An 8,456-nucleotide genomic window follows, 5' to 3' on the forward strand; every position below is an offset into this window, starting at 1 on the left:
TTGATTATTTCTTGATGATATGACAGTGCTTTGATTTTATTCGACTCTGAGACTTTGGGCTGGTAGGATTACGAGTACAGCTGTTTTCAAAGTGTGATTTGTGGAGTCCTGGAGTTCTAAGGAGATATCCTGAGACTCCTCCCAGGGAATCTGGAAGGGAGCCCAAGTCAGGGTGCAGGCTGTTTGGCTCTGACCCAAGCATTCCACTTCTATTGCTTTATACATACTCAGTCCTAGATAAGATTTTATTTACAAAATAAAAAAAAAAATTACACAATTTGAAAAATAAACTGAACTCTACTTCACATATGAGGAACCAAAAACTAGTCTGTTGGCATGCTCAATATTATACTTTTTTTTTTGTACAGCAAAGGAAACCATCAACAAAACAAAAAGACAGCTGGCTATTTGTGAGAAGATATTCACTAATGATACATCTGATAAGGGGTTAATATCCAAAATTTATAAAGAACTTATACAACTCAACAACAAAAAACGAACAATCCAATTAAAAAATGGGCAGAAGACCTGAACAGATACTTCTCCAAAGAGGAAGTACAGATGGCTAACAGACATATGAAAAGATGTTCGAGGTCACTAATCATCAGAAAAATGCAAATTAAAACCACAATTAGATATTACCTCACACCTGTCAGAATGACTATAATCAATAAATCAAAAAACAGCAAGTGTTGGTGACGATGTGGAGAAAAGGGAACCTTCATACATTGTTGCTGGGATTGCAAATTGGTATAGCCACTATGGAAAACAGTATGGAATTTTCTCAAAAAATTAAAAATGGATATACCTTTTGACCCAGCAAGTGCACTTCTGGGTATTTATCTAAAGAAAATCAAAATAATAATTCATAAAGATCTATGCACTCCAATATTCATGGCAGCACAATTTACAATAGCCAAGATATGGAAGCAACCTAAATGCCCATCAACAGAGGATTGGATAAAGAAATTATGGTTCATATATATAATGGAATATTACTCGGCCATTAAAAAAAATGAAATTCTACCATTTGCAATGACATGGATGGTCCTAGAGGTTATTATGTTGAGTGAAATAAGTCAGACAGAAAAAAGTAAATACCACATGATTTCACTTATATGTGGTATCTAAGGAACAAAAAGAACAAACTAATCAAAAACAGACTCACAAATATAGTGGACAGTTTGGTGACAGACAGAGGGGAGAGGGGTTGGGAGGCTGGGAGAAAGGGGTGAAGGGTTAAAGATGTACAAATTAGTTGTTGATAGTTGAGCACAGGGAGCACGGCAGAGGGAATGCAGTCAGCATTAATATGATGGTTAAGTGGAGGGCCAGGGGAGGGAGGAAGCAATTGGGGGGATTGTTTTATGAACATTATAGATATCTAACCAATATACTATATCCTTGAATCTAATTTATATAAATAAATTTATTTTAAAAAATATTATACGTTTTACCTTTAAACCACATGAATATTAACCTCAGCAAATACTTATTGACTCAGTGTGTGGTAAGGTGCTCAGGCTTGACAGTGATACAAAGTGATGGTCCCTGCCCTTGATGAGAAGACAGTCCAGGGTAGCAGTGGTTGCTGGTTGTCTACTCAATATCCCTCCTTTCCTTCTTTCTAGCAGAAATACAGTGTAAAGGCAAGAGTCAAGGTGATCAATTAAAAGACATTTCCCAGTCACCTCTGTTGCTAGGGGTAGCCAATAAAAAGTAAGCTAAGATGTTGGGTGAGGCCTCTAAGAAAGTGACTTAGAAGGGAAAAAAATGTGAAATATACTTTTATCTATTGTTTCTCTTCCTTTCTGCTCTGATATGTAGATGTGATTGCTGGAGTTCTCTTGGATAGATGGCAACATTATGGATGGAACCATGTGCTAACTACATCATTTCAGAAAAACAGAAGAGTCCTAGGAGCCTGATGATCTTGAAGTGGCCAAACCAACCCAGAACTGCTCACCTCTGGATTTCCTTTACATAAGGTAAAAATATGCCTCTAATTTGTTCAAGCCACTGTTGTTATCATTATTTTTTTAATATTAGGCCAAACCTAATCCTAATGGATATAGACAGGTAAAGAAATAAATTTAGGAGGATGATAAATTAGGGTGCTGATAGAATATTTAGGGAAATATGAGGCTAAATGATAATCCAGACACTAAGGTTTGGGGAAAAGTTTTAAGAAGAGGTGATGTCTAAACAAAACCTTATTAAAGTGAATTGGAGTTAGCCAAGCAAAGATTATGGGAAGAGGCTATCAGAGATGCAGAGCAGTGTGTGCAGACACCTGAGGGTGGGGTGTAGGGAGGTAACCAGTGCACTCTGGTAATTTTAAGTATTTCAGTGAAGGTGGAGCAAAGAGTATGTGGGAGGGGGAGTGGTAATGCATGAGAAGGGGTCATAAAGTATCTTGTTTGACTGAAAAGGGAGGCCACTAAAAGATTTTAAGCAGGGCAGTAGCATGCTATTTAGATTTAGACACATCATTCTCGTTTTAAGTTGAAGTGATGGAAAACCAATTAGGAGGCTGTTTTAATAATACTGACAAAAAGTAGAGCAAAAAAAAAAAAGAGATGAAGAAAAGGGAAATTTTTAGAATGTAGTTCTCGATCAAATTGGATGGAGAAGATGACTCTGTGACATCGTTGAGGAATTGGGAAGAATCGAGGTTGATGTCTGGGTTCCTGGGTGGATAATTTCAATCACTGATAAAGGAATCCAGTAAGAGGAGTGGGCTGCTGCCTTCAGAGGTCACCAAAAGATGAGTTAGATCTGCATATGGGAACACTTATAAAATGTCGATCATAAAAGATAAGCTTTCTGTGCCTCTAGCTCATTCTTTCCATGATTTAGCTGTCTTTTTCCCTCTTATTTTATTCTATTTCACAGTGTCTATCCACTGCTCTTCTTCATATGGTACAAACATAATGGACAATTTTCTAAATCTAAATGTTTCATCCTTCAACATAAAACATCTGTCCAAATTTGTCCAATATAAAAGGCACATGACACAACAGAGGAAAACACATGTTTCAATAATAATTCTGCTCTTCTCTGTCACTAACCTTTTTTCCTTCTTCTGATTAGATATGCGAAAACCCAAAAAAGACTGTATAGCAGAGACACATTATTCTAATTATCCAATCTCATACCAGATTTCTTGTGTGGAACTATTTACACCCATTCTCTGCAGTATACATTCTTTTATACTGCATGGTTGTTAGGGAGACTTAGTTTAACCATAGTCAGTGTGATGAGATCAGATTCAAGAAGAAACATCTAGTTTGGTCCATAATGCTGAGGCGGAGCAATACAAGATTACTTTGGATGTAAGTAGATAAATAACAAGGACAGTCACTAACTAACAGTAGTTATATCGAAACAGCTAGTATATCTACAGTATGGAACCTAAGGAAAGCAGATAATCAAGTAGTAAATATAGAGGAATCTTCATATATTTTGCTTTTTTTATTAATTTCTTCAATTTTGTGTTAAGCACATACTATATTCTCGTGAAGCTGAGGATCTAGCAATAGAGGCAGACAAACACATGAGTAAATATGTGATCACAAATGAGAACAAGTACTCTGAAAGAAATGTCATGAGTAATAAAAGTCTGTAAGAGAGGGACCTGATTTAGATTGAGGATGGGCCATGTAAGCTGCAATTAGCAGAATCTATGTTAGGCAGCTTTAACAGAAAGGTATTTATTGCAGACTATTAAATGGCTTTCAGAATGAGTAGTAAAGCCTCAGAATCTAGAATGAGACTCACCACAAGAACTGAATCATGAGAGGAGCTATCACTTATGACAGAATCATAGAGCTGAATTCTTGCTGCTGATCCCAAAACCACAACCCCTCTGCTGAGATCTGCCCTTTTGAAAGGGAGGCCTGCTTTTCTCTCCAGTTAGCTCAGTTCTGAAGCCTTCCTTGAGGGCTTCTATTTGATAAACGTACATCACATTGAGAACTCAGGTAGCAAGGGAATATGGATAATGCAGTTCTAAGCTTTTCAGCAACTCAGTTCAAGTGGCCACATCAAAGGAAGTTGAGAGAGGCAATAAGCAAGAGAACCACAGTACCTACTACAGGTATCAGGGAAAGCCTTCCTGGGGAAATAAGTGAGACTTGAGGGAACAGTGTTTGGCCAAGTGAAGAGAGGAAAGAAGAGGATCACAGGTAGAGAGATCAGCATACATGCAGGCACTGAAGTAGAAAGTACTTCTTCCTTGTACTTCCCATCTAGACCTTAAAGGAAGGCCAAAGAGTCAATGATTCTGGAGGTCAGTGAGTAAGGGGTGAAGTGTTGAGAAGTAGCCACAGAAGCTGACCCAGGCCAGGTCATGTCAGAACTCAAAGGCCATGTTAACAATTTTAATAATTTAAAATATAAATTTAACAATTTTAAATTTCTCCTAAGTAACACTGAACGCCATTTCAGGGCTTTAAGCTGAAGATTGCTGTAATTATATTAATATTTTTAAAGCTAACTCTAGCTGCTGTGTGTAGAGTGGGTTTTAGGGGGAAGGGCTATGGGGAGGCTTGTGTTGTAGACCTAGTGAGTGGGGATGGCGGAATGATCCATAGCATCACCTGGAACGAGAGAGTCAGCAGGACTTGGAGGAAATAAGGGAGGAAACAGACAATGTACAAGGATTTACTATAAATAAAAATGAAGAGTTACTACTATACAATACAAAAGCATTCCTCTCCCCCCAAAATGGTAATTCTTCTAAGCATCTTTAAAAAAATAAAATATGAAAGTATAAACACAGCTCATTCATTACTTGGCCTGGTTCCCACTGGATGCCATTTATTTGTTTATCAGTTGGTATCAACTCTGTGTGGTCTTGTTTCTTTAGTTCATTCTTCGTTTGTTTTTTTTTTTTTTTTTTGATGAGTGTGTTTACTACACATAAAAATTAATTACCCTATTCTACGTAATACTCTTTGCGTTCAGAAGAACAACTCCAGGCATCCAGTTTTATTATGTTACCTAGTCGCAAAAAAGAAGGAAAGCAAACAGAAAAAAAAGAAAGAAAGAAAGAAAGAAAGAAAGAAAGAAAGAAAGAAAGAAAGAAAGAAAGAAAGAAAGAAAGAAAGAAAGAAAGAAAGAACAAAAACAGATGGGGTTAAGTATAAAAGACGAGTGAAAGCCTGTAGGTCATAGAGAGAACAGTGAGCAACTGGAGAAATCAACAACAACGAAGTAATAGGAAGGATAACAGTGTTAAAGACCTAGGGCTCGGTTTTGAAAAGGAAAGCGAGGTAGAATTTAAATGAGTCTATTTCATGCTCCAGTGCATGGTGTTTCTATTCAAGACCTTGTTTGTGCATTTTTAACCTGCACAGGAAACATTTCCTATGCCTGCACGCCTCTTTGTGAACAGAGAAACAAGAGCTAGATATCATACCACAAGCTGCCATCTCTAAGGTAAGGACAGGAGATTAATATTAAAATGTGGAAAATGCAGAAAGGAGATGAGAAAGCTGAAGCAGTCAATACAAAGAAAATAATGGAATAGGAGGAAAGTAAAAACAGTCTGATAATTTCCAAATTCATCTCTTCTGCCTCTTTATTTATTCTTTACTTAAAATCCTATATTTTGGCTTCTTTTCTCCATTCTTCTGAAAACTATTCTAGACTCTGGTGACCTCCTAATGTTTTGATGTAAAGGCCTTATTCATAATTCTTTTCTGTATATTCCACTTAAAAATGAAGTTACATTAATATACCTCTTTTTCCTTAAATCTAAATACTTTACTATTTTATGAAAGTAATACATAGTATTTGTAAAAAAAAAAAAGTACAAAGAAGAAATTAAATTCATTCCAACTTCAAAAAACTGCAAACTATTAAATGAACATGTTTCCCGACATTTTTCTCTTCATGGACATACACCCACACACAGAGAATTATAATGCAGTTTCACATAAATGCACAATACGTGCTGTTTTCCTAACCTGTTTTTTTTTTCATTCAACATCAATAAAGATTCACGTCATTGATTTTAATGATAATGTAGCTTTCATTTGCTTCTCTTTAAACATTTTGGTTGTTTCTAATTTTTTACTAAGATGCTTCAGAACATAAAGAAGGAAATCTGAATTCTTTGACTGTATCAGAACACCAATATCAAAACCTACCGAGCACACCAGAGTAAAACCACACACCCTTCTCATTTATGAGTGTTGATGTACTTGCAGGTTTATTTTCTAGGTTTTATCCATAATAGTTGGATTGATACACTCAAAAGATGTTTTACATCTCGATAAATATTTTAAATGCTGTCAGAAAAGTTGCTCGAATTTGTATTTCAAATAAGTTTCCTTAGTTTTGCAAAACTTAATAATTACTAAGTTTTGGCATGTGTTTCACTCTTCGGAATACTCATTACTATTTTCATTTCTTTGATTACTGATAAGGTGGAATAGCAGTTCAAATATTCATTCGTCATTTTTACTTTCCTATCTGAATGCCTTTCAATTCTTGCTTTTTCTCCTATCATGATATGTATATTTTTAAATTTATTTTTATCTATTTATTAGGATTAGTAAAATTAACTCTCTGTCATATATGTTGAAAATGTTTTTCCTGGTCCCTGAGGTTATCTTCAAACTCATTTATTGTATTTCTGCAGGTCAAAAGTTTTCTATCCTTCTTTCTCTCTTACCCCGTTCCCCCTGCCCCTTTTTTTGGTGCAGTATGCTTGGAACTTAGAAAAAACTTTCTCAACAAGATATTATACAAATTTTGACTTATGCATTCTAATAATTTAAGGACTGAATTTTCTACAAATATTTGATCAACTTGGAATTTATTTTGGATGTTTTATTTTTCTAAATAACTACTCAGTTATTATATCACCATCATTTTTGAATAATGAATTCCCCCCCACACCTGACTTTAGATGTCATATTTATCACACTAAGTTCTTATACATATGGGTTTATTTCATGGCATCTCTGGTCTTTTTCATTAATGTCAGTCTATTTCTATACCATACAGTTATTTTTATAAATATATATGCTATATAAAAGCATTTATAGTCTTACTTCTCTTTTTCATTAGACTCCTCTGGATCATCGAATCCAAATCTATCCATTTCTCACTTTCTCCACTAATAATACCATTTTAGTCCAAATCAGTTATGTCTTGCCTAGATTACTGAAATTAACTCTCAAATAATCTCATTCCATTCTTGATTATCATACAGAAATCAGAATGAAGTCTCCTGTTCCTCTGCTTAAAATCTCCTAAAGGCTTTCCATTCAAACCCCTCTTAAAGTAAATCTACATTTGAAACTCTGTTTACAGGATGTATAAACATAGCTCGAGCTCATCTCTCAATGACCTTATCCTCCCTTTTCCTTAATACCCTCCAGCCACACTGGCTTTCTCGCTCTTTCTCAGACAGGACAAGCTCATTCACATGTGAGATGCCTGTGCTAGCCTAGCTTTTACCCCTTTTTGGAATGCTCCTCTTCCTGTTTTGTGCATGGAGGTTTCCTTCTTGTTATTCAGATCTTAGCTGAAATAGCAGTGTCCGAGAAATCTCTGGTACGATTGACACTTATTATGTCACCCTACTTTACTTCTCTCTCTAGCATTCATTATTGGTCATTTTTTTTGAGGGTATTATTTTATTAATATCTTTTTGCATTCCATTAGAAGCCTTTTGAGAGCAGAAACATCAACTCTCTTTTTAAATTGTCCAGTAAGACAAAAGTGCTGGCATGCAGTACTTTCCCACAAAGTCAAAATTTGTGGAGCAGGCAAAAGAATAAATTTGTGCAAAAAGTATAATTATATTATATTTTCATTGTGGGTTATAATAACAGTCAATGAAAAGGTAAATCTCCATTTTAATGCTTTTTGTCTTGAATTCAGGTTTGTCTGATTTTAGCAAGACATCTGCTTCTATACAGAATGGAGTAACAAGAATGGGGATTTGTCTCCCACGCTGCACAACTAGAAAACCATATAAAATACATGAAATAATAATTTTCAGACATTGAACAACAGACAACACAAGACAATGATTTATAAAAGAAGAAGGAAAACAAGTGACTTTAGACCTATGAGTGTTCCGACTTACAGGAAGTTTCTGGACAGTATCAGAAAAATGACAAACCCGTGCCCAGCAGTCTTGCTGAGATAAAGAAACAGTTTGTTGTTCAAGAAAGCCAATATGAATAGAATTTGCAAGGCAGAAGACCAGAGAGAAAAGAGCTGCACAGAGAGAGCCTGGGAGATATGAGTATAGATCCCCTCAAGTTTTTGACTTAGTGTTAATTTGCCCATGAATAAGGGAACAGCCTAAGGCTGAGGAAAGAACCACTGGACAGTAATAAGCAGAACAATCCCCAGAGCTCATACAGAGCCAGGCTCAGTTCTGCTCCTACCAGCCAGAGCCAGAGTGGAAGCACCTCCTAATACACAGCATT

Source organism: Rousettus aegyptiacus, unplaced genomic scaffold (assembly GCF_014176215.1).
Source record: "Rousettus aegyptiacus isolate mRouAeg1 unplaced genomic scaffold, mRouAeg1.p scaffold_m13_p_4, whole genome shotgun sequence".
In the NCBI taxonomy this organism is placed as follows: domain Eukaryota; kingdom Metazoa; phylum Chordata; class Mammalia; order Chiroptera; family Pteropodidae; genus Rousettus; species Rousettus aegyptiacus.